The sequence below is a fragment of the Bos taurus genome, chromosome 5, assembly GCF_002263795.3.
Source record: "Bos taurus isolate L1 Dominette 01449 registration number 42190680 breed Hereford chromosome 5, ARS-UCD2.0, whole genome shotgun sequence".
Lineage (NCBI taxonomy): Eukaryota > Metazoa > Chordata > Mammalia > Artiodactyla > Bovidae > Bos > Bos taurus.
This window is the reverse complement of record NC_037332.1, coordinates 62,374,026-62,400,276: the sequence shown is the minus strand read 5'-3', so window position 1 is coordinate 62,400,276 and position 26,251 is coordinate 62,374,026. Positions and strand designations below refer to the sequence as shown.

The window sequence follows — 26,251 nt, the reverse complement described above, 5'->3', positions numbered from 1 at the left end:
TGGATTTACAATATTCTGTTAGTTTCAGGTGTAGACCATAGTAATTGAGATTCTTGTCTTTAAATGTTAAAAAGAAAAACCTTCTGACACACAGCAGCTTTCTGATGCATGTTATTCTACAGATTCATTAGATGTTTGTAGGCATTAGACAAAATGTTTTCACAATATTGTATTATTTAACCCTCACCACAGCCCTGTGATTTGAACAGTTATAGATAAATGAATGTTAACCTAGAGAAAGAGTCAATACTTCTTTTTTAGGTCACAGAGCTAGTAGGCTACAAACTAGGAATTCAACGTAAGTCTATCTGATTCAAAATTATTTTTTCCACCAGATCATGTTGATGAAACAGCAGATCATTTTTACAGTTATTTTGTAACTCTTCCTCTCCCATATGAGATTCCAAGACACCTCACGATCTGGTTGTGTGCTATTTCTCTTCGAAACCTCTATACCTTCTTGTACATGGGAGAAAGGGAACAAAAGCCAATCAGATTGGTAGAGATAAACAGAATGAGTATCTCAAATTTGATCCCAATAAAATTTCAAAATGAATTATAGAGATTTACTCATGCTTTTAATCTCTATTTATATTTCATTAATCCACACATTTATAAGTTCTTGGCAGAAGAGTTTTTAGAAGGATTTCTGGAGCCATAGGATATGGGGTTTGCTTTCATGGTTATCTGATTATGGAGGCTGCTGGTGGATGTTTTCTGAGGCCAGGTCATTGGCAGAATTTCCAGTGTTAATTGGCTGCAGCTTATCTCGATACTGGAAAACTGTGGGGTGCTGCTTACTCCTTACCTCCTGGGTGTCTGATTGCTTTCTGGGCAAGCCAGATCTTCATCAGAGCTTTATCTAGAAGTGATAGCTTCCTCTTTTTAAACCCTGTAGAACTCTATCTGTACCCCTCTTTTGTCATCTCTCACTTCCCACCTGGCATTACAATGATTTATGTACATAGCTAAAATCCCTTATTACTTGGTGAGCATCTTACGATCAGAGGCTATATTGCATTAATTCCCCACTGTGCTCACATGGTGCTTGGCACATAGTAGGAGCTCAATGGATTTAAAAAGTGATTAAAATAGGTTCTAAATTCAGCAAATATTGCTCCCTCTATATGACTAGTGCCATTTCAGCATTTTTGCTTCTGCCCACTTTTCATGTGGGTGGTATGAGCTTAAATTGCTGAAAAGGGATATAATTTCCCTTGTTAATATAATTACTACCATATATTATCACAGCACTAAAGTCATAACATTCTCATTTTCGGTGGCCTATACACATCACCAAAATTTTCTTTAGAGGAGAAATTTATCATGTTTGTTTTCAGTCTCAGAGTGAAATGTTGCCAAATCTGGTGAATATGTGCTCAGTCCCCTTTGAGTGACAAGTGTGTGAGTAATGGGTGGGGGGAATATTTCGCCTCTTATGGAAAAAAAGTGAGGCTCTTAACCAGATAATTTATCAACTGCTTAGATTCCTAATTCAGAGCAGGGTGGGTAGTGAGCATACGTTTCTCTATGGTTTTTTATAATTTGGGAGAATAATGAATGAGGAACTGAAAATCTGGAGAGGCAGTAGGGGAGGGAATATTTGAATCCTGCATTATAATAACTGCAGGCCCACCTGGGGCAGGTGAATGGCCTTATCAGCTGCACTCAGGGTGGACAAGGACAGAATTTTGAATTGTGTGTGAGCAGCCTGCAACAGTCATCAACAAAGTCTAATATATGTTTATTTTTGCTTTTGGGGAAAGAGATCCTGGTTCTAGGAGTCTTGTCTCAGCCTACGACTTAAAGGGACTGTACTTGAAGCAAGATAGATCTGGTCTTTGTCATGCTTGTGGGGCGGACAGAAGTGGGATACCTGTCCTGCCTGCTAGGGCTGATGCTGGAAGGGCATTGTGGTGGGGAGGTCATGTCATCTGAGGACTGCTTCAACTTCTAACCAAGGCTCCCTGAAGATAGCACCAAGGTCAGGGTCATGTTTCAGTAGTCATCAGGGCCTCATGTCAGGGAGTCTAGGAGGGTGGTCCTTGGGGGCAGAGTCAAGCTCAGGGTCCAGGGCCCAAGTATGGCTAGGATTTTTACAGATAAACCAAGAGACGGCTCCTCTGGAGAGGGAGAGTCTACAATGGAGGAGCTGAAGAACAGATTCTGAACCGGGACATTTGCCACATGGACACTAGAACTTTCAATTTCTAGTTAACTTTTAAACTTCTTGCTCAGTAACATCCATTTCCTTGTTGCTTCAACTCCAAAATGTCATTAGCCCTTTCTAGCAGTTTTCATTTGCAGTGGCTTTTTAAATTTATTTTTGGCTGCGCGGATCTTCGTTGCTGCACTCAGGCTCTCTCTAGCTGCGGAGAGCAGGGGCTGTTCTCTGTTGCGGTGTGGGCTTCTCATTGCGGTGGCTTCTCTAGGCACACGGCTTCAGTAGTTGCGGCATGCGGGCTTAGTTGCCCCACGGTGTGTGAGTCTTCCCAGGTGGTGCTAGTGGCAAAGAGCCTGCCTGCCAGTGTAGGAGACATAAGAGACATGGGTTCGATCCCTGGGTTGGGAAGATGTCCTAAAGGAGGGAATGGCAACCAACTCCAGTATTCTTGCCTGGAGAATTCCGTGGACTGAGGAGCCTGGTGGGTTACATCCCATAGGGTTGCAGAGTCAGACACAATTGAAGTAAATGACTTGGCAGGGTACTCATGTGTGGGATCTTAGTTCCCTGACCAGGGATCGAACCCGCTTGCCCTGCATTGGCAGGTGTATTTTTAACCACCTGACCACCAAGGAAGTCCTTGCTTTGGCTTTTAACCCTGCTGTATATTAGTCACTTGGATGACTCTAAAACACATGTCCAGGCCCTGCCCTTGGACATGTATTTATATATACCACATATATAAGTGTACATATGTATGCAGATGTGCACACATATGTATATCTAAATTAACACGCATATGTATGTGTGTGTGTATTTATACCCTGGAAATGTGAGTGCATAGTCAGGCTGACAACACTGACAACTCCATGACAGGAGAGGCAGGGAGTGGAGGCTTGAGCAACCCCTAGAGGCCAGCAGGAACATTACCAAACAAGGAAGCACAGGCAGTAAGTTTGTGCCTTATAGCTGCTATTTACAAAATATTCTGGCCAAACACTTTCTTTGTGAACTCATCGGGTCCTCACTCGATCTCACATGAGATTTTCTTAACTCTCTTTTACAGATAAGAACACTAAGGTTCATGGTTCCTCAGAGGAACTGGACCTTGAATCTAGGTTAGAGTGCAACCATTGCTTCGTAGGTCTGTCTAATAGAGCTGTTGTAGTAATTTCAGCCTAAGTTATGAGGCATTGTAGTAATGAGATTAAGAACTAGGGGTCTGGAGTTGGACTTAAATTAAAATCCTGGCTTTGCTATATAAAGCTAGGTGATTTTAACAAGTTACTTAACTTCTCTGACCCTCCGTTTTCTTACCTGTAGAATAGGAGTATCATGGTTGTGAGGCTTAAGTTAGATACTTCTTGTAAAGCTCTTAGGATACTAGCTGGCACAGATTAAATATGCAGGGAGCATGGCCTGTTATTATTGGAACTGGCTCGGAATAGAAAATGCAGGGTGTTGAGCCCAGAAACCCAGTGATAAGGAATGGGAAAAGGTATTTCAGCAGAGGGGTGGAGTCTTGTATGAATTTTCTGTGCCAGCCTCAAGTGGTTAAGGAATGGGGAAAATGAGGACATTGCAAATAAATCAATGATGCTCTCAGGTGCTTCCTTTCTCTGTGTCTTTATACTGAAACCCTCCCCCCCATTGCTCCACTGTCTTCTACCCAGCATGCTTTCTGCTAACTGTGATCCAATGCTCAGGCTCAGTTGCAGGTGACAATGGCTTAAGAAGGTACGCATCCTAAGGTACTCACTTAACCTTTATTAAGAAACTCAATTAACCTTCAAGATCTGAAGGAATTAATCTTCAATGGTGAAATATAAGGCCCTGTGGGGGGTAATGAGGCCGGGGCTGCTCCTTTGCCACCCAAGGTGGATTGCTGCCACACCTGCTTGAGGCACCATCACCCACTAGATGGCTACCCCAAAGGCCAAAGGGGACCACCTCTACTTTGCTTCTGTGTCCCCCGTAGTCTTGTGTATGGCCCTGGGGGACACAGTGAATTCTCAAAACCCTTTTGTTGAGCAGAATTTGAAGAACATATTTAGTTGTCATCTTAATGTTCCTTCTATCTAGGTATGTATGAATGCTTAATAAACTTTGTTGGAAGATTTTGAAAAATGTTACTACAGTAACTGATTATTTTATACACAATACAAAATTTAAAAATTTAAATCTAATTTATAAAATTGAAATACATTTAATTTTTTTCCATAAGTTCATTTATTCATTCAGCAAACATATATTGAGTGTCTACTCTGTGGCCTGTTGCTAAAGAATCTTTTTGGGTTGAGGAAATTCTTTCAAGAACCCCTGAGCTACTCTCCTTTACAGTCTATGTGATTATGACCCATCTCTTCTTTAGGCAACTTTTCAGTCAAGGAAATGCCTGATCATTTGAATCATGACTCATATTCTTTAGCTTTTGACTCTTTCTCACTCATATTTAAGTGCTTTTTGAATGGGTGTTTAAACTCTATGTATCCCCAGGACTTCCCTGATGGTCCAGTGTTTAAGAATTTTGCTTGCAATGCTGGGGATGTGGGTTTGATCCCTGGTCAGGAAAATAAGATCTCACATGCTGCAGGGTAACTAAACCTACTTGCTGCAGCTACTGAGTCTTAGTGCTCAGGAGCATGCGTGCTGCATTTAGAGAGTCTGCATGCCATAGTTAGATAGTCCCTGTGCGCTGCATCGTGAGACCCCACATGACGCATCAAAGATCCCGCATGCCGCAATGAAGACCTGATGAGGCCAAATAAAGAAGTATGTAAATATGTATTCTAAAAAGGCTACTGCTGCTGCTGCTAAGTCGCTTCAGTCGTGTCCGACTCTGTACGACCCCATGGACTGCAGCCCACCAGGCTTCTCCGTCCATGGGATTCTCCAGGCAAGAACACTGGAGTGGGTTGCCATTTCCTTCTCCATTCTAAAAAGGCAGTCAATTAAAAAAATAGAATAATCCTTCACCTCTCAGTTAGTGGTCAAGACTGATAGAGATTTCACCAAAAGACTTTGGCGTTCATCTCTCACTTTTATTACTTGAAACTTAGTCTTGTTCCAACTCTGTTGATGACTTTGAAGCTCCCATGTTGAGATTAACATCAGTTACTGCTTTGGATTCCAAGAAAGATTGTTTGCAGAAAGTCTCTGCCCATTTTAGTGTGTGTTGAGGCCAGTACCAAATTTAGAATTAAGGCAAAAACATTTAGTCATAGAATCCTCAATGATAGCAGACTTGGGAACAGTAATTTTGCATTTCTGACTGTTGTCACATGTGGAGTTTTCAGTATTGAGTTGTATCCTCATTTTGGTTTATTGTTTCAATTTTGTATCTCAGATGAGTTTGACAGTTTTTGAGAAGGCAGAGACTCTGGGGACTGACTGTGTAAATGTTGAAATATGAAAGGGGGAAGGAACAATTTCATGATAACGAGAGCAGAATGAGAGTGGTGGAGCCAACTCAGGAGGGTGTGGAGGATGGGTCAGGAAGGCAGAAGAGAGAACACAAGGGAAAATGTCCAGCATAAATATAGAGGTCTCTTCTCCTGGGGTCCAGGAAGCCATGTATGAACCTCCATGATGGCCTTTCTCTAGCAACACTATTCAGTCAATATTTATCTATGGTGGTTGGGCTCTAATTGTTCTGTCCACACTACCCTGAGAAGTAGATCCCCTGGAAAGTAGCAACCCCTCAGCTATTTTCCTAATTCTTCCTTTGGATTGCTTTGTGAAGTGAGGCAGCAGGGTACCCTTTTTGTGCTAAGAATTAGTAGAGGGGATGGCAGAGGCACAGACTATGGAGCTACCCAGACTTGGGTTTGAGTCCCTCACTAGCTGTGCCACTAACTAGCTGTGTGGCTTAGGTTAAGTTACTTCCCCTCTCTTGTTCTTCAGTTCATAATCTGTAAAATGGAACAGTAATAATAATATACATCTTGTAGGGTTGTTGGTGAGGATTAGTATAGACTTATATGAAACACTTGCTCTAATGATTAATTCTGTGTGGCACAGTGGTAAAGAAGCCACCTGCCAGTGCCAGATATGGGTTCAATCCTTGGGTTAGGAAGATCCCCTGGAGGTGGAGATGGCAACCCACTCTAGTATTCTTGCCTGAGAAATCCCATGAACAGAGGAACCTGGCAGGCTGCAGTCCATGGGGTCGCAAAGAGTTGGACATGATTGAGTGACTGAGTACATATGCACAACTTGACTAAATCATAGATGCACAGGTATTTGACACAAATATTACTGGTTGTGCCTATGAGGGTGTTTCTGGATCAGATTGGCATTTGCACTGGGAAAGTAAGTAAGGGAGATGCCTTTCCCAGGTGGTTCTCTTCCAATTTGTTGAGAGCCTGAATAGAACAAGAAAGTGGAGGAAGAGGGAATTCACTGTCCTACTTTCTGACAGCTTGAGCTGGACACTGGTCTTCTCCAGGCTTTGGACTGTGACTTACACCATGGACGCTCCTGATTCTCAGGACTCCAGGCTTGGACTGGAATTTATACCATTAGTTCTCCAGTTATCAGGCCTTTGGACTCAGACTGGAACTACACCACTTGAGTTCCTGGGTCTCCAGCTTACAGGTACCAGATCGTGGGGCGTCTCAGCCTCCATAACTGCATGAGTCAATTCTTTAAAATAAATCTCTTTAATTTGAGCAAATTCCGGGAGACGATGAAGGACAGAGGAGTCTGGTGTGCTGCAGTCCATACAGTCACAAAGAGCTGGACACGACTTAGCGACAGAACAACAACAACTCTCTTGGGTCTATTTCTCTGGAGCACCCACACTGGCTAATCTATATGGATGATAATTGATTGATAAACAGTAGCCAGTTTTTGGATGGGAGACATACAGAATAGAAGCAAGTTTAGTTTTCCCTGATCTGGCTCTAGTTATATTTGTATATGACTTGACAAAATTTATGGTCACTTATTTTTACATATCCTGTGCAGGCTCATTTTGAGGATAAATTCCATTCATCAAGAATTTCCTTAGTGCCTGTGGTATTATGAGCACAATGTATATAAAGATGGATTAAAAACCCAGGCTCACTGACTCTAAGCATCACAAAGATGCAAAGGAAACAGATCTGCATGTAATTGACCAATCAACCAGACCAGCAACCAGCCAACATCATGACAAGTCTCAATTGGTGGGTAAAGACAAAAGCTGACGACAGTTTGAAAATGGAGGAGAACAGCTTTGTGTGATTAGAAAAAGGTAAAGAGTAAAGTTTTACTGGGATTAAAAAGGATAGGTTATCTAGCCAGAGATGACAATTTAAGAACGGTTTTGTAGGAGCAGTGGTCAAGTAGATCGATGTGGTGGGATTGCTGAGCATGTCAGAAATGGAAGTGGAAGGTGGGATTAGAGAGACAAGTTGGGGCTGGAGTATGAAGGTAAAGATGGGTTGCAGAGGTGATGGATGCAACACTGGATGGTATCTCCAAAAGCAGAGGTCCCCAACCTCCAGGATCCAATGCCTGATGATCTGATGTGTAACTGATAATAATAATAATAGAAATGAAGTGTTCAATAAGTGTAAAATGCTTGAATCATCCCCAAACCATCTCCCTCCCTGCCCCCGATCTGTGGAAAGATTTTCTTCCATGAAACTGGTCCCTGGTGCCAAAAAGGTTGGGGGTCACTGTCCAAAAGGACAGGACTGATGGAGAGAGTAGGGGGAGATTTAATTGTTCATGTTCATGACACTAGTTGTTCTTCATCTTGGCAGAAAACAGAAGTCCAATCTGAGAACGTATCAACATATAATGAAAACTCTTAAAATTATATTCTGACTATGTGCCCGGGTATCCCTGTGTTTTCTGGAGGAGATTCGGTGGAGGATGCCCTGAGGCAAGTCCCGAAAACATGGTGTCCACAAGTGCCAGCTTGGACTGCTGTAACTGCAGCCTGGCTCATGGGGACTTCAGTGTTGTGGACCAGGATGGGAGGGGAAGCTGCTGGTATTCAGTCTGACTGGGGCTCAGACATGCCTATATTAGCAGCCAGTCCAGGTTGCATGAACTGGGCCATCACAGAAATGTTAGAGGAAAGATGCAGCCCTGGAATAAGCCCACAGTTTATTCCAGGTGTGTCAGCCCTGGGACCCAGGCAGCTTGTCGAACCCTAGAGGTCTTCATGGGCGGAGAGATAGCATTTCTAATGTGGCCCTTTTCTTGACCTGGAATGATTCAGAGGAGGTTAGGATAAGCCTTTCTTTTTGGCAGACAGTCAACCGTCATCTCCTTCCCCCTCTTTAAAATGCCTGTAGAATAGGAACACTGTTATGGAAATTAGTTAGCAGCCGCTGTACACGAATGTTTAGAAAATTAATATTACTCACATTATGCAGTACGGAAGCAGAATTTTAATGAAGCACAGAAACTACAGGCACATTGACCCCTTCCCCTTATCACAGAAATCTCAGAATGCATAACTTTCTTTGAGGAAACTTCTCATTTCCACAAGGCTTCTATAGGCCTATTAGTGACAAAAATAGCACATTCACAACCCAAAGGCACAAATATTTCAGGACATAGTGTATTAAAATATGACAGTGTCAGCTAAACCATTATCTATACTTACTTCTCATTATTAATTCTTAACAATTAGCTGTTCTTTGTTGCATGGTAATGGGATTTGCCGTACTATAAAAATGCTTTGAAGTCGTTAAACATCAGATTTTGTCCGTGCTGATTCTGCCAGCACTGATTGTTATTTGCACTGCAGGCTGTTGGGGATGTGGCCTGAATGGGGCAAGAGTATGGCAGCAGGTGGGATTTGGGGTGAGAGGTGGGTGAGGTGGGGAAGGAGGAAATGACTAAGGGGTTCAATTTGGAGAAGCCTGTCTATAAAGCTTCTGGAACTGACCTACCAAAGTTGGTGGAAATAGCCTCAGTCAGGTCTGAGTCAGGGAGCTTTAAGTGACGGGATCAGTTGCTTTGTCTTAAGTGTGTGAGGCTCCTGGGAAGAGGTTGCAGAGGAGAATTTGGTTGAAGAAGGTAGAGGACAGTTTGGGGAGGAGCATCGAGCAGGGAGACAAAAAGGAGCATCGAGCAGGGAGACAAAAAGAATCGGGCTTCAGGTGGCGTGATGGCGTGATGAAAGGAAACAGGCAGAATCTTTTCCAGGGCAACTCTGGGAAATGCTTTGAAGGTGAGCAAATGTTTCGGCCAAGAAAGGAAGCTCGAGGAGGAAGAAAAGCAAGCTTCTCAGGGCAGAGTGTCTGTGTTTTTAGTGGTTTATAACCTCAGTTCAGTTCAGTTCGGTTGCTCAGTTGTGTCCAAATCTTTGCGACCCCATGGTCTACAGCACGCCAGGCTTCCTTGTCCATCACCAACTCCTGGAGCTTGCTCAAACTCCTGTCTATTGAGTCAGTGATGCCATCCAACCATCTTATCCTCTGTTGTCCCCTTCTCCTCCTGCCTTCAATCTTTCCCAGCATCAGGGTCTTTTCCAACAAGTCAGTTCTTCACATCAGGTGGCCAAAGTATTGGAGTTTCAGCTTTAACATCAGTCCTTCCAATGAATATTCAGAACTGATTTCCTTTAGGATGGACTGTTGGATCTCCTTGCAGTCCAGGGGGCTCTTAAGAGTCTTCTCCAACACCACAGTTCAAAAGCATCAATTCTTTGGCACTCAGCTTTCTTTATAGTCCAACTCTCACATCCATACATAACTACCAGAAAAACCATAGCTTTGACTAGATGGACCTTTGTTCGTAAAGTAATGTCTCTGCTTCTAATATCCTGTCTAGGTTGGTCATAGATTTTTTTCCCAAAGAGCAAGCATATTTTAATTTATAACCTCAACCCATATGAAATATGATATTCTCTGGTTTCAGCACATCATGAGTGCTCTTGCCAAAGAAAATCATGGTCAGCAGTACAGGGAGGAGCAGGAGTGGTGAAAAAACAAACAAACAAACAAAGACAAGAGGGACAGAAAGCAAGAGCAGTGGATCAAAGGCTAGAAATTGTACGGAGAAAGGAGTTTAGTTACTTTCTGTGGTGAAGTTTGCTTTACACAAGTGTGTTATATATAGTGTCCCATATTCATTATTCAAATGTTCTGTCATCCACCCTGGGAAGAAAATGTGTGTGCGTATGTGTGAGCAGATGTGTGATGCTGGGTGTGGATGTGGGTGGAAAGGTGCAGATCTCTCTTCTCACCACCACTACTTGTATTTACCGAGCTCTGGTACAGGCAATGGGCTGTGATCCCGAATGTGAGCTGGTCCTAAGGGCCAGTGGTACTTGTCGTCCGCAGTGTAAGCTTGAGCAACTGCAATGCTCTGCTGGAGCTGGCTTGCACCAGCTCACAAGAGCGTACAAAATGACCCCAGTTAGGTGGCTTCAGATCAGCCAGGGTAGGAGTACTTATATCTCAGGAACTGGTAAAAGATTGCGAACTGGGGCCTCCCCCTTCTCTCCATCCTCATGCAAATAGCTGATTGGTAAGGCAATGGCACCCCACTCCAGTACTCTTGCCTGGAAAATCCCATGGACGGAGGAGCCTGGTAGGCTGCAGTCCATGGGATCGCTCAGAGTTGGACACGACTGAGCGACTTCACTTTCACTTTTTACTTTCATGCATTGGAGAAGGAAATGGCAACCCACTCCAGTGTTCTTGCCTGGAGAATCCCAGGGACAGGGGAGCCTGATGGGCTTCCTTCTATGGGGTCGCACAGAGTCGGACACGACTGAAGCGACTTAGCAGCAGTAGCAGCAGCAAACATTTACCAGCACATCACTGGATCTCTGTCTTTCAGATGCAGAGGAAATAGGGAAGGGAAACAGCTCCCTTCAGAGAAGAGCAGGGCTGCTTACCAACTCCTTGTCCATTCTTCAGTATGAATTTCTTGGCCGAGAGCAGCAAATGTGTCGGTAGTGGAAAGAATGTGAGTGCTGGCATTGAGCAAACTCAGACTAGAATCACTGAAGCAGTGCCTGTGTTGCTGCCTTAGCCGAGATATTCAAGCTCTCTGAGTCTCAGGTTTCTTATCTGTAAAATAGGGATACAGCATCTACATTTCAAGGCTGTTGTCAGGTTTAGAAACAATGTCTGTATTATGATTATGTTTGTTACATATAATTTACTTTGAGATGAATTAGAAAGATGGCTTGATAGATGAGTCAAAGGATAGATGTGTAGAAAAGCAGGTAGAGCAAATATGGTAGAATTCAGGCGGTGAGTACATGGGTGCTCACTGTGACGCATTTCAACCTTTCTGTAATTTTCATACTAAAACGTGGAAACAACAACACATACCTATTAAGCAGTAGTACTAACAACAGATAATTACAATAATGGAAATGACTCATCTCCTACCACTTTCTCCCTTCCTGCCCCTGTTCCAGCTCCAGTGGCCCTGATGTTTCTGCAACATCCCAGGCCTGGCCCCCGCTGTGCCTGTTTCCTCCTGCCTAGGCAAGCTTCTTCTTCCCTGGCTTGTTCTCCACCCGCTCGGGTCTTTGCTCACTTCACTCTCTTGTCTAGCCTTCACTGCCCACATTTTTGCAATCGCACACCTCAGTAGCTGGCACTGCCTATTCCACTCCTTGGCTTTGTTTTCCTCATAGCACTTATCATAATCTATCTTACACAATATTTTTATTTCATTTATTATTTCTCCTACAAGAATGTAAACTCCATGAAAACTGAGATTTTTGTTTATTAGGTCACTGCTGAATCTCCAGTGACAAAAAGTATGCCTGGAACATGGTTCTTGTTCAGTTACTCAGTCGTGTCTGACTCTCTGCGACCCCCTGGACTGTAGCACGCCAGGCTTCCCTGTCTTTCCTTGGAGCATGGTAGATAGTCAACATATATTTTCTGAAGAAGGAAGAATGTATTATTATTATTCCCAAGACCTACATCTAAGCCCCAAATGAAGGTAGCTGTCTTAGACTGAGTTACTCTGGAAGCAGATCCTGTCATAAGGATTCAAATGCAAGTAAATTACTGGAAAGTTGGTCCCAGGTAACAGTGGGTAGGGAATGGAGAAATGAGATAGGAAAAAGAAGGTGCCAATAAAGAACATATTGTCAGGCAGGTGACCCCTGGAACTTCACTGGGACACACTAGGAGCTAGTGCAGGAAAGGCACCCCAGAGTCATCCTGTGAGGGTGGGTTCTTTGTATACTAAACCCCAGTAATTGAGAGCTGTTCCCAGGGGTATACATTTCTTGATACTCTGGCCTGTGTGCTTGGGTAGAAGAGGCATAGGAGGCCAAAGAATCTTCTGAAGCAAAAGATATGAATGCTGCCATCAGAAATCAGACTGTGTGGAGGAAGTGACATAGCTCAGAAGGCATGGGTGGGGCACCCACAGAATCTGCTCTGTTACTCATGGAGTGAGCTCTCCAAATTAATATTGAGAGTTGTGGGATTAGCATTAACATCACTGATCCTAGAAAAGTTCTAAAAAAAATCAATAAGGGTGTTTCCTCTTTAAAACTTTCCGATTTAATTTTACCACTTAGATTCTAGATACTTTACCCATGTTTTTAAAACTCAGAATTCATTTAGTTTATTGGAGAGAAATTATTTATTGACATATTATACTAAATTTAAGAGAGTCTACTTTCTAGCAATATTCTAAGTAAAATTAATCTCACTCATAAAACAGGAGCATCTAGAACAAAATCATATTTGCAGATCCAAAAGCAAATTTGCTGACATTAAAATTTTTCCAAAATACCAAAGAATGCCACATTGGAATTAACTATCTCATAAAAAACCCTCATGTTCCACTGATTGCTGTTTATGACTACAGCTAATAGTTGGGCAAGAGGGAGAGATACAGTTCCTCAGAGTGAAAATAAAGCAAAGCACCACTCCCAGAAGCAAAGTGTGATTTGCAACTTAATATTGATAAAATCACAAGCTTGAAGGAAATTTAAAGACTTATGACCTCATCCATTATCTTACCCAGGACCACACTTCATTTTTAGGTATACAAAGTTGTTCAGTTCAGTTCAGTTGCTCAGTCATGTCCGACTCTTTGTGACCCCATGGACTGCAGCACGCTAGGCTTCCCTGTCCATCACCAACTCCCGGAGTTTATTCAAACTCATGTCCATTGAGTCGGTGATGCCATCCAACCATCTCATCCTCTGTTGTCCCCTTCTCCTCCCAACTTCAATCTTTCCCAGCATCAGGGTCTTTTCAAATGAGTCAGTTCTTTGCATGAGGTGGCCAAAGTATTAGAGTTTCAGCTTCAACATCAGTCCTTCCGATAAATATTCAGGACTGATTTCCTTTAGGATGGACTGGTTGGATCTCCGTGCAGTCCAAGGGACTCTCAAGAGTCTTCTCCAACACCACAGTTCAAAAGCATCAATTCTTTGGTGCTCAGCTTTCTTTATGGTCCAATTCTCACATCCATACATGACTATTGGAAAAACCATAGCCTTGACCAGATGGACCTTTGTTGGTAAAGTAACGTCTCTGCTTTTTAATATGCTATCTAGGTTGGTCATAACTTTTCTTCCAAGGAGTAAGCATCAACAAAGTTGAAGCATGTTTAATTTAGTAACATTTGTCTAAAATAATAGGTATTAGTAGCAGTAGTAGAAGAAATGCTCAGCAGTTGTTTTTCTGACTCTTTGTGACCCCATGGACTACAGCCCACCAGGCTCCTCTGTCCATGAATTTTTTCAGGGAAGTGAGTTGCCATTTCCTCCTCTAGGGGATCTTCCTGACCTAGGGATTAAACCCACATCTCCTGCATTGGCAGGCAGATTCTTTACCACTGAGCCATCTGGGAAGCCTAATAGGTACTATGGAAACCTAAAGAGGATGGAGCAAGAGACTGAGTGGATATGTAGCTTTTTAGGGCTTCCCAGGTGGCGCTAGTGGTACAGAACCCACTTGCCAATGCAAGAGACATAGAGATGTGGGTTTGATCCCTGGGTCAGGAAGATCCCCTGGAGGAGGGCATGGCAACCCACTCTAGTATTCTTGCCTGGAGAATCCCATGGACAGAGGTGCCTGGCAGGCCCCAGTCCATTGGGTCGCAAAGAGTTGGACACTATTAAAGTGACTTAGCATGAATGCACATAGAGTTTTAATTGGTTGGGCTCCATTCGGAGCAGCAATTGGGCAAAGTGGTTAAAATCCCCCATTTAGCAGGTGGACAGACTTGCATTCAAACCTCCTTCCCCTCCTCTCAGTCATCCAGCTGTTTATTAGAATGTAACCTTTGTGGATTGTTAACCTTCTGGTTTTTCATTTTCTTCACCTGCAGAACAGGAATTATAATACCTTACCCTCTCTTCTGCCCTTTCTGATTTCCCTAGTATTTATGTAAGGATTATATGACATAATGTATGCTAAGTGCTTAGTTTAGTGCTTATAAGAGGATAAGTGCTCAATAAAGCATTTTGTTATGAATATAATTTTATTATATTCATGCATTCATTGGTTCAGGAAATATGTATTGAGCATCTATTATGTGCCAGGTACTGTTCAAGGCTCTTGCAATATATTGGTGAGCAAAACAGACAAAGATTCTTGCTTTTTGGTGTTTATATTCTAGTGGAGAGAGGGATAGGTAGACTGTAAGCAATGATATAGCAGGTAAGTAAATTATGTGGTAAATTAGGAGATAAGTGCTATAGAGGAAAGGAAAATGGGATTAGTAGTGCCAGGGGGTGATACTTTGTTATTTTATATGTGTTGATCAAGATCCCTGGTGGCTCAGACAGTAAAGAATCTGCCTGCAGTGTAGGAGACCTGGATTCAATCCCTGGGTCAGGGAAGATCCCCTGGAGAAGGGAATGGCTACCAACTCCAGTATTCTTGCCTGGAGAATTCCATGGATGGAGGAGCCTGGTATGCTATAGTCCATGGGGTCACAAAGAGTCAGACACGACTGAGTGACTAACATTTTCAAAGTGTGCTTTTTTGAGAAACTGCTTTTTTAACAAAGATTTGAAGAAGGTAAGGGAATGAGGATGTGGGTATCTGGGGAAGAGCTTTCTGACAGAGAGAGCAACCAGTGCAAAGGCCCCAAGGACTCTGCATGATTGAGGAATAGAAAGAAGTAGAGGCTAAAGCAGAGTGGGGGGGTGGGGGTGGGGGTGGCAGATAGAAGAATGGAAGACATAGAAGTAATTGTCGGGGTGGAGGGAATGAGTTGATCAGGAAGAACCTCATTGCCATTGTGAGGACTTTGGCTTTTATGGGGAGTCAAATGGGAAGTCACTGTAAGGTTTTGCTGTTAGGAAGAGACTTGATCTGAATGACACTTGGCGAGATGACTTTTGCTGCCATGTTCATAACAGACTTTTTGGAGAGAAGATAGACGTGAGAGACCTGTTGGAGGTGACTGTGGTCATTTAAATGAGACAGTGGTGGCTTGAATCAGGATGGGTGCGCAGGAGGTTGTGAGAAGTGGTTGGATTCTGGTCATAGTCTAAAATGAGTTCAAGACAACTTCTTGATAGGTTAGATGTGGTGTTAATGGTGCAGCACAAAGAACTTATGAGGTCAGCGTATATGGTAGCTCATTCCTTTTTAGTGACTGCATCATACACCATTATGCAGGTGCGCCAATTTATTTAAGCATTCCTCTTTTAAAGGAAATTTGAAAGTGAAAGTCTCTCAGTCGTGTCCGACTCTTTGTGACCCCATGGGCTATGCAGTCCATGGAATTCTCCAGGCCAGAATACTGGAGTGGGTAGCATTTCCCTTCTCCAGGGGATCTTCCCAACCCAGGGATTGAACCCAGGTCTCCTACACTGCAGGTGGATTCTTTACCAGCTGAGTCACAAGAGACTTAGGTTTACAGTTTTGGATATGGTTGATATTACAGACAGTGCTGTAATGAACAGTCTTTTGTGCCCATGTATAAATAGTTCAGTAGACTAGAACTCTAGAAGTAGAATTGTTGAGTAGAAAGGGGTATATGGTTGAAATCTTGATGGAGTCCCACAGTGCTGGCACCAATATCCTTACCCACCAGGAGGACGTGGCTGTGAGCAGGTCTCCCCTGGAACACAATGCATATCGTGGTTCTATAGCTTTTTGACTATCCAATGTCTCTCATGTGGTAAATTATAATAGGATTATTTTGAAGATTGCTTTTGACAAAGTTGCCTGGTATGGGTCCTTTATACTTCTCTAGATTTGTTACCAGATATTAAGCATTAGCAAACTTTGGAGACATTTCTAAAATGAAGCATTTAGGTATCATTTCTTTCAGAGAGAAGGCTGATGACATGCTAATGACAAAGCTGTGAAGTGTTACAGCATTACTTAAAGGTCACCAGATGTGGGATTAAATTGTCACTGATCTATTTTTTATGCCAATGTGAAATTGATAATTCAAAGGAAGTGGGTGTCTTGATCAGTTAATGTCACAGTGTTCAATGATTATTGTATTTATTCTTTCTCCATCCAAAATTAAAATCCTGATTGGCGAGGAAGCACTTTATGAGTCCAGGGAGCTCTTCTGACATTTCATATAATCTTCCAATAAGTCAAACGGGTAGTTGTTTTGATGAAAGCTGTGGACAAAGTGCTATTAAACCAAATGCAAGGAAGACATTATTTTGTAAATAACTATGATGATTAAAGCTTTGTTTCATATCATTAAAAATGTGTTACTCAGTCCAACATTGCCTCTCCCTAGCACTGTTCAGCAGGAGATGCCTCAGTTTGAAGAAGCAAAGAGGAAGAAAAGATTTATATTTGGAGGAGTCTAAATAGAGCTCAGAAATCTGGTGAACACATCAGCGAAGGCTGAGCTACATCTGCCTGCAGGTCCTTTAACAGTGCTTTCATCTTCTTAGCCTATCATGGTGCTTCTGGAGCTTTCTTATGGAATCTGCTCTAAAGGCCGAAGATTTATGTAAATGCTTCTATCTTTGAACCAGTCAGGTCTTACTGACCAAGACCGAGTTTAGAAACTTGGTACAGTCTCATTTAGGCAACATTCGGCTTCTGCCAAGCCTCCAGCCTCTGTGGTGTCGTACTTATTGCTCATACAATTAGAGGTGCTGCCTGGGAAAGGCTCCCCACAGTAGCCACTCTCCCAAGTTCATCCATTTCCCCTTGCCTAGCACGCGGGTTCCTGCCTCATTTCAGCTTTCATTAGCCCCTGCAGCTTCTGGGTGTGAAGCCACAGCACACCTAATCTCCACCGTTCAGATGCAGAATAAAACACCCCTGTCTTCGAGCCCTCGCTCTTACCGCTGAAGTATTTAACTGGTGGACAAAAACCTTGCTTTCGTAGCTGCAGGTCAGTTCCATCAGGAAGGTATTTCTGTCTCTGAAAGGGGATGGGATCTGCTCCAAACCATCCCCTAAATACTTAGGTATAATGAATAAAGATACTTGCAGTAGCTTGTTTTGGGGTCAATTTGGACTAGTCACTGGGGTGCTTGTCTGGCAGATCTGATTGTGAAAACAGTGGCAGTCCTGGTCTGAGCCAAGTGGTTGTGTTACTGTGGCAGTCACTACTTGCCAATGATTTTTTAAAAAAAAATTTATTTATTTGTTTTTGGCAGTGCTGGGTCTTGGTTGCTGTGCTCAGGCTTTCTCTGGGTGTGGCGAGCTTGGCTACTCTTCGTGCAGGGCATGGGCTTCTCATTCTGGTGGCTTCTGTTGTTGCAGAGCGCAGGCTATAGGTGTGCAGGCTTCAGTAGTTGTGGTGCACAGGCTTAGTGCATGTGGGGTCTTCCCGGACATGCAATGAAGGTCTATCCCCTTCATTGGCAGGCGGTTTCTTAAGCCCTTGACCACAAGGGATGTCCCTCCAGTTGATTTAAGTCAATGCTTCAGCCATTGCATCAGACTATTATGGACTTTCTTTGTGGCTCAGATGGTAAGGAATCTACCTACAATGCAGGAGATGAGGGTTTGATCCCTGGGTTGGGACAATCCCTTGGAGAAGGGAATGGCAACCCACTCCAGTATTCTTGCCTGGAGAATTCCATGGACAGAGGAGCCTGGAAGGCTATAGTCCATAGGGTCATGAAGAGTCGGACATGACTGAGTGGCTAACACTTTCACTTTTCAGGCTATTATGAATGTCTCATGTATCATATTGGCTTAAGTGAAAACAAATTGTTTTATGTAACTGCAAATTTCAACTTCTGGCAGAGATGGCTCCAGAAGTCCACATAAGGTGTTCTGGAATCTTTTGCCCCAGCTCTAAGTCTACTTTCTACTGGTGGGATCTTGCTGCATGAAAGCAAAGTGACCATTCAGTAACTTTCAGCTGATGGCCATCCTGTGCAGAGAAGGAATCACTTCTCCGACTCATGGTCTGGGTCTACCTTCCATCCCTCTGACTTTCACAGCATGTCCACACATGGGCAACCACAGACGCTAGGATGTGAACCGTTCAGATTAGTTAGAACTCTGACCCATACCCATCTCTGAAACCAACAGGCTGAGTCAACCCCTTACATATGTTTGGAGAGAGGAGGAAAAGTGGTTTCTCAAAGATAATTGGGGCACCATTTCTAGAAACAAGGGGATGGATGCTGGGTAGGGACAAATGATAGATGTCCACTTCAGTATATAACTAAGTCAGGCCCTGGGCTCCTCAGAGCTTTAGTAACCCTTGTAGCCCAACACTGATGCTGCTGCTGCTAAGTCGCTTCAGTCGTGTCCGACTCTGTGCAACCCCATAGACGGCAGCCCACTAGGCTCCCCTGTCCCTGGGATTCTCAAGGCAAGAACACTGGAGTGGGTTGCTATTTCCTTCTCCAATGCATGAAAGTGGAAAGTGAAAGGGAAGTTGCTCAGTCGTGTCTGACTCTTAGCGACCCCATGGACTACAGCCCACCAGGCTCCCCCATCCCTGGGATTCTCCAGGCAAGAACACTGGAGTGGGTTGCCATTTCCTTCTCCAATGCATGAAAGTGAAAAGTGAAAGGGAAGTTGCTCAGTCGTGTCTGACTCTTAGCGACCCCATGGACTGCAGCCCACCAGGCTCCTCCATCCCTGGGGTTTTCCAGGCAAGAGTACTGGAGTGGGGTGCCATTGCCTTCTCCCAAAAGGTTTGGCACATACTAAATACACAACAAATGGTTGACATTTTAGTGGTTTATCATCATCTGGATGCTTTTTCATATATACATATTTTATCATGTACCTTGTGCTTATGATAAAATTCTGAACATTTTTAGTGCATGGTTTGACTCCATAAACAAATTCCACAATTGCAGTTTGGTCTCCAAGAGTAGATGAACTCACTAAAATAAGAATCGGGAAGGATGGATTAGGAGACTTATGGCTTCAAGGGAAGAAAGCTTTTGGAGTTGAAGGCAGAAGCTGGAATTGAATGAAAAGGTACAAAGAGAAATATATATATTTTTTCCTATGGAAAGGTGTCGGTTGTGTAAGAAATAGTCCTGGGAGACAGAGAGTAAAATCCCACAGAGATTTTAGACCTGCCTGACTCTCTGGAAATCATTTGAGGGAGCAGGAGGAAACAAGCTTTGTAAATTAATAAATTGGGGACCTAAGACTCCTGGGACCTGCTTTCTTTCAGTTCCTTGGTTAGTGTTTTACTAACGGGCAACAGATGTTTCTGGTTGGACTGGAGTTTTGTAATTAATTCTGAAGAGCAATAACTTGATGAAGCTTAGAGGAAGAGCTTTTTTCAGGTAAGATAAACCTGGGACTGCTGCTTTTTAAACATTGGTACTCTGGGAACTTCCTTGGTGGTCCAGTGGTTAAGAACCTGCCTTCCAACGCAGGGGATGTGAGTTTAATTCCTTTTTCAGGAAACTAGGATCCCACGTGTCACAAGGCAACTAAGCCTGTGGACCACAACAAGAGAGCCTTTGCACTTCAAGGAAGATCCCCTGTGCTGCAACCAAGACCTGATGCAGCCAAATAAATAAATACTAAATCAGGTACTTTGTGTTTATTATTGGTACAGCAGATTTCTAAAAACTTTCTTGTATCAAAATCTTTTCTTCCTGTGTGTATCCAGGTCAGCAAACCAGCAGTAGCATCTGGGTGCCCAGGGCTGGGGGTTAGGGTTATAGAACAGTTGGGAAATCCTTTTCTTATCATTCATCTATTCATGTCATCTTGATAAACATCTCTTCTAAGCAGAGACAGGACCATGGGGACATAAAGGAGGCTTCTAGGGCACAAAATTTAAGGAAGTGCTAATTCTCAGGGTCGTGAAAGTGTAGAGCTATGCTTGAGAATGATTACAGCCTCAGATTTTACGCCCTGGGAGCCTTCCTTGCTTCACCTTAGTACTGGCCTAGTTTTTATGGGCCAAGTTCTGTGTAAGGTGTTAAGAGATCCAAAGAAAATGGGATGTGATTTCTGATTCCAGTACATTCCCTGCCTGGGAAGTCCGTGAAAGGTGAGGACAAGTCTTGAGAAGTATTAGGTCCTCCTGAAGCTCACAGGGAAAAGATGTCAAACAGAGAAACTTGAAGTTCGGGGGTTCTGAAAGCCTCTAGATTGGAGCTGGAATTGGTAGAGAGAAGCACAAGTGTCTAAAATGGCCTTGGAACTGCTTTCTGATACTTCTCTTGGAGTTGTCCTGGCCAGTCACTGTTTTTAAAGTAAAAAATTAGATGTCATGCTCCTATTGTTATTATTAGCATTAATATTCTTGTCTAATAGAACAAATCATATCATAATAAGGGCAATATTAAGCCTATAACAATAACAGTACTGAAAAACATAGCTGATATTAGCTGAATGCCTAATTAATTCATTATCCCTTTAGTCCTTACTACAACCCTTTGAGACAGGTAGTATCATGATTTCTGTTTTGTAGAGGAACTGAAGTTCAGAGATGTCAATCATCTGCCCAATGTCAGATGGTACAGAGGGTCAACTGAGTGCATGCTTAGTCTCTCAATCCTGTCCTACTCTTTGTGACCCCATGGACTATAACCCGCCAGGCTTCTCTAAAGGTCAGGATTTAAACCAGGCTTGTCCACCACGTTCCCTCAAAGGGTCAAGGTAGGCCAGTGGTGGTGGGAGGTACACTGGCAATTTCTCCAGACTCCTAACTTTGAGTGGACTTAAAAAGAAAAACAACACATAACTTATTTAGACTATGGGCAAACCAAATTTCTTTAAAAAGTTTCTCAGCTTTCTGAGGTGACAACTGAGAAGAGAAGCACAGCCGTCTGTACCCTGCAAGCCCCCTCGTCTCTTTGCCACATCCCGCTTCTCACCCTTCCTTCTCTGCTCTGCTGCTGCACAGCAGAGTCGGGCTGGGATAGAAAATGGAGAGACAGCGGAAATTGCTGTCACTTCTGCACAGCCCTTAGGGGACAGGAGAGCAGTTATTGCCATGCTGGGCCAGCCAGCCAGGCCCCGGTTTTCTGTTCTTCTATGGTAATTAGAAAGCAGAATCTTAAGAGCCAATTTTGACTAAGAACTCTGTGTCCAATTTTCTCCTGGCCCTGATGGAGAATGGCCTGATCAATATTAAATCTAATTTACAATGATGGCCCCTGTGAAGCTGGCAAATGTTATGTCAACACACCGTAATGACTTGGGCTTCCTGAGCACACTTGTTAGCGCGGCCACATCTGCCACGACCACTCTCTTAACCGCTCCCACCTCTAAAGTCACATCTGTGATAACATCCCACAGGCTCTCCTGCCTTCTCTCCATCAACAGAGGGCCTGGGCCTGTCAATCCTCGTTGCCTCATTCCTAGCTGATGAACTCCAGAAAAGAAGGAGAACGCAATTAATTTTCCTCCCACAACTGATGAACCAAAGAAAGAAATAATTGCTGCTCAGTTTTAATAATGGCAAATTTTATGAAATTTCCATAAAGACAATTCGGAAAGGAGCACGGGGAATATTTCTCCACAGGGGGCCCAACTGGTTTGCATTGTTTCATAATGTTTATGTTATTACAATTCCACATCGTCTGCATTTACATCCCCTTGTCTCCAGGGCAAGTTCTTGCAACTAATTTGTGAGGCGCCAAATGAAAGAGCTGTAACAGAATCAAGGCTCCCATTCCAAAGGTTTTCAGTCTATCCTCATCTCAGGGGCAGCTGGGGAGTGACTGTGCTGGAGAGGGGGCTCTGAGGGTCCAGAGGACATTTCTGAAAGCCAGGAGGCCTGTTTCAGTCATGTCACCTGCCCTCCTGCCTAAAGCACATCTTGGACTTGCACTGTTCATGATAGAAAGTCAAAAGTCCTCAACTCTTATCTCTTCGGCTCCTTCAGACAGCACCCGCCTCTCCTCCACAGTCTGCTCCAGCCAGTAAACTTCCCTCTTTCTCTTACATTTGCCACACTTCCTCCAAACACAGGGACTTGACACATACTGTTACCTCTGCCTGGAAGTTTCTTCCCTTTCCTCCTTCCCAAAGAAAGACTTCCTTACCCTTCACATATCAGCTTTCCACACACACACACACACACACACACACACACGAGTGTGTGTGTGTGTGTGTGTGTGTGTATGTTTTATTTGGTTGCACTGGGTCTTAGTTGTGGCATGTAAACTCTTGGTTGTGGCATGTGGGATCTGGTTCCCTGACCAGGGATTGAACCTGAGCCCCCTGCATTGGGAACATGGAGTCTTAGCCACTGGACCACCAAGGAAGTCCACCCTCCATGTTTATTTTCCTTAAGGCTTTCCCACCAGGTCACATCTTCCCTCTATTGGCTCTCCTGGCCACCTCTCTTTGGTCTCGCTTGCTTGCAACTTCTTGTTGGTGCGATTATGTGATCAATGCCTTCCTCTTTATTCAAATGTAGACTTTGTGAAGGGAGAGCCATGTCTGTCTTAGTTCATGAATTTATCCCCTATCAGAAGAGCACCCCATGGAAGTTATGAATGATGCTGGAAAGGAGGCTTGTTTCATCTCTGCTGAAGGAGAATCACTCTCTCTGCATTCACTATTGCTTTGGCTGCTGTAACAAAGGGAGAATGTAATAATGAACTTATTAAAATAGTGGTTCTCTCTGAGCTTAAGGTGATAGGTCTGCTCCACAAGGTCGGAGATCTGAGCTCCTTCTGTTCCTCTCCTTTATCCAACAAAGATTCATTAGGCGCCTACTATGTTCTTGGCATCGTTCCAGGCATTAAAGACGCAGCAGTAAACAAAACAAAGGAAATCTCTGTCCTTGTGGATCTGGTGTTCTAGTGTGTGTGGCCAGACAATTCAATGTGATGAAAAGTAACATGTTTAACATGCTGTATAGTGATAAGAGCTATGGGGGAAAAAATCAAGCAAAGATGGGGTTAGGGAAAGTTGAGGAAGTGGACACTGTTGAAATTTTAGAGAAGGTGGTCAGAGAATATCCCACTGCAAAGATGGTATTTGAGTAAAGACCTGGAGAGGGTGAGAGAGTGAACCACGTGGAGATCTGGGGAAAGGATGTCAGTAAGTATAAAAGCCCTGTGGAAAGGGAGTGTCTGTACAGCAAAGCAGCCAGTTTGGCTGATGGATGGGAGAGTGGTGGGAGCTAAGGCCAGATACCTTATGCATGACCAGATCACATAGAACCTTGTAGGTCATTGTAGGGACCTTGGCTTCTTGTTCTTGTAAGCGAGCAAAACTTGCCACCTCAAAATGCATCTCTTTGACATGTGGATTATTTCAGGCTAACAACAAGCCCCAAAAGGCTCAGGAAGAACCTTGGACCTTTCTCTTAATTGCCTTAAAGAGTGAAGTAAGCCATAAAGAAAAACACCAATATAGTATACTAACGCATATATATGGAATTTAGAAAGATGATAACAATAACCCTGTGTACGAGACAGCAAAAGAGACACTGATGTATAGAACAGTCTTATGGACTCTGTGGGAGAGGGAGAGGGTGGGGAGATTTGGGAGAATGGCATTGAAACATGTATAATATGTATGAAACGAGTCGCCAGTCCAGGTTCGATGCACGATACTGGATGCTTGGGGCTGGTGCACTGGGATGACCCAGAGGGAGGGTATGGGGAGGGAGGAGGGAGGAGGGAGGAGGGAGGAGGGTTCAGGATGGGGAACACAGGTATACCTGTGGCGGATTCATTTCGATATTTGGCAAAACTAATACAATATTGTAAAGTTTAAAAAAAAAATAAAAAAAAAAAAGGAATTTAGGTATACAACCTATTCTAGGAAGGGAGCTATCACCACAATGCTCTTCTTTGTATTTTTTAAACCATTAAAAAAAATTGTATACTTTACAATGTGTTAGTTTCAGGTACATAGCATAGTGATTCAATTTTATACCATGGTTTCTCCTCTACAGTGGTTTTAAACAAAGTGCTTTTGAATCTCCAAATCAAACCACAATTTGGAGCTGTGCTGTATTCTTTGAAAGTTAAGGTTGAATGAGTGAATAAACTCTGAGAGGCTGCCTTGTTTCCTAATCTTTAGAATCTCAAGATTGGAAAGAAACAAAGATTAGGCTGTCAGTTCTTAACCCTTTACATCTATCTGAGCTTGAACATCTTCAGTGATGAGGGGCTTGCCATCTTATGCAATGGTCTGTTCCATTGCCATACAGCGCAGATGATTAGAACAGTTTTTTCTTGAGTCACTTTTTGTTTCTTCCAGTAGATCCAAGTTTTCCTCAGTATAACTAATACAAAGTAAGTTTAATTAGTTTCTCCCATGATTACTTTTCTTCTAGGAAAGGGAAGAGAGGCCCATGTTATTCCATGGTGATCAGAGAGCTCCAGATGGGGAGATTTCTATGTGGGACAACAGATCCGTGCCATTAGGTCAGCTCTGAAAATGAAACCGGGCAAGTGAATGGCTTAGAATTAGATCACTCACTTGCTCTCTGTCTTTGCATGTCACCTAATAATAATAGCTAATAATTTCTACATATTATGGAATGCTAGTATGATAGAAACTGTAATCAGATATTTACATCATTTTCTTATTTAATCCTCATATAATACTAATGGTATTATTGTCTCATTTTATAGATGAAAATAAAGTTCAGAGAAATTAAATAGCCTCCTCAAGGTCCCTGTGATATTATTTTATGTTTTTGAACTCCTACACTGATCTCCCTCACTCAATCTGCTCATGAAACAATGATAATCCTTATAACCAAGACTTCCCAGGGTAAAAAGGCCAGTGTCAGTCCTGAAAATCCAATAGATCTCCAAGGGCAAACAAAGGATGATACAATAGTCATCAGCAGGAAGTAGGAGAAAGCCCCAGCCAAGGTCACTGAAGGCCGCCATGGCCATGATAGAGATAACAGTGAGTGACTCAAGAAACCAGTAGCTTGAGATGCCATGAAGATCTGGTAATAAGCCAAAGACAGAGTTCTTAAGAGGACACAAGTGCTGTAGAGATTAAAATCCCCCCTGCCACATCAGTTCAAAGCGAAAACAAGAGAAACATCAAAAATAAAAGTAAACATTGCAAAGTTCAATAAGGTCTCTTTTTTTCTGTGCCCCAGAATACACAGGAGAGCACAGGACACCTGATGGATACTCAGCAGAGATAAGGTGCATTGACAGACTTACAGGGGCTGCAGAACAAGCAGGTGGTTGTGGGAGAATGTTGCTAAAGGAAGTGAGACAAGGTAAGAGCCCAGTTACCATTACTGGGATGTAAGGATGTATTTCTCAAGATTTGGGGGATAAGGAGAACTGGATAGGCCACAGAGTCCAATAAAGAGACTGAATTTACAGAGTGATTGAGTGGCTTCATCATAAAACATGTAGGGCTTAAGTATCCTGGGAGATAAGCATACATTTAGGTGTTGATATAGATGGCTGTGATATTACCCAGAGGAAGAATTTGATTTTAGTGTGTTCAGGATGATGTAGATTAATACACTTATTGATTTAGTAATAGCATTTTAGAAAAGAAGGAAATATTATAATCAATGTGCATGTTGATTTTTAGGCATTTCAAGAATTCAGAAATTATAAAATACAAACCAAAAGTTTAGTGAATACTATTGTAAATATAGAATTAGAATTCTAACTCAGTTATACGGTGAAAGATTAAGACCAGAATTTTCAAAAAATGTGAGGCGAGGAGAAGCCTAATTATTGAATACAGTAGGAAAAAGAAGCAGATGGCGTCAACTCTTCCTTTATTGTTGTTCAATTTATGATTCCAATTAGAGCATTCT

General features: G+C 43.0%; 1 long non-coding RNA gene across 1 annotated transcript in view; it reads left to right on the top strand.

The window, feature by feature from the left end:
• Positions 1-25,865, top strand: part of LOC132345398 (uncharacterized) — a 185,644-nt gene extending 159,779 nt beyond the window's left edge. Inside the window, exon 3 of the long non-coding RNA XR_009494744.1 lies at positions 25,568-25,865. This is a non-coding gene — a long non-coding RNA (uncharacterized lncRNA). The remainder of the gene's footprint in view (positions 1-25,567) is intronic.
• Positions 25,866-26,251: the final 386 nt, after the last annotated feature.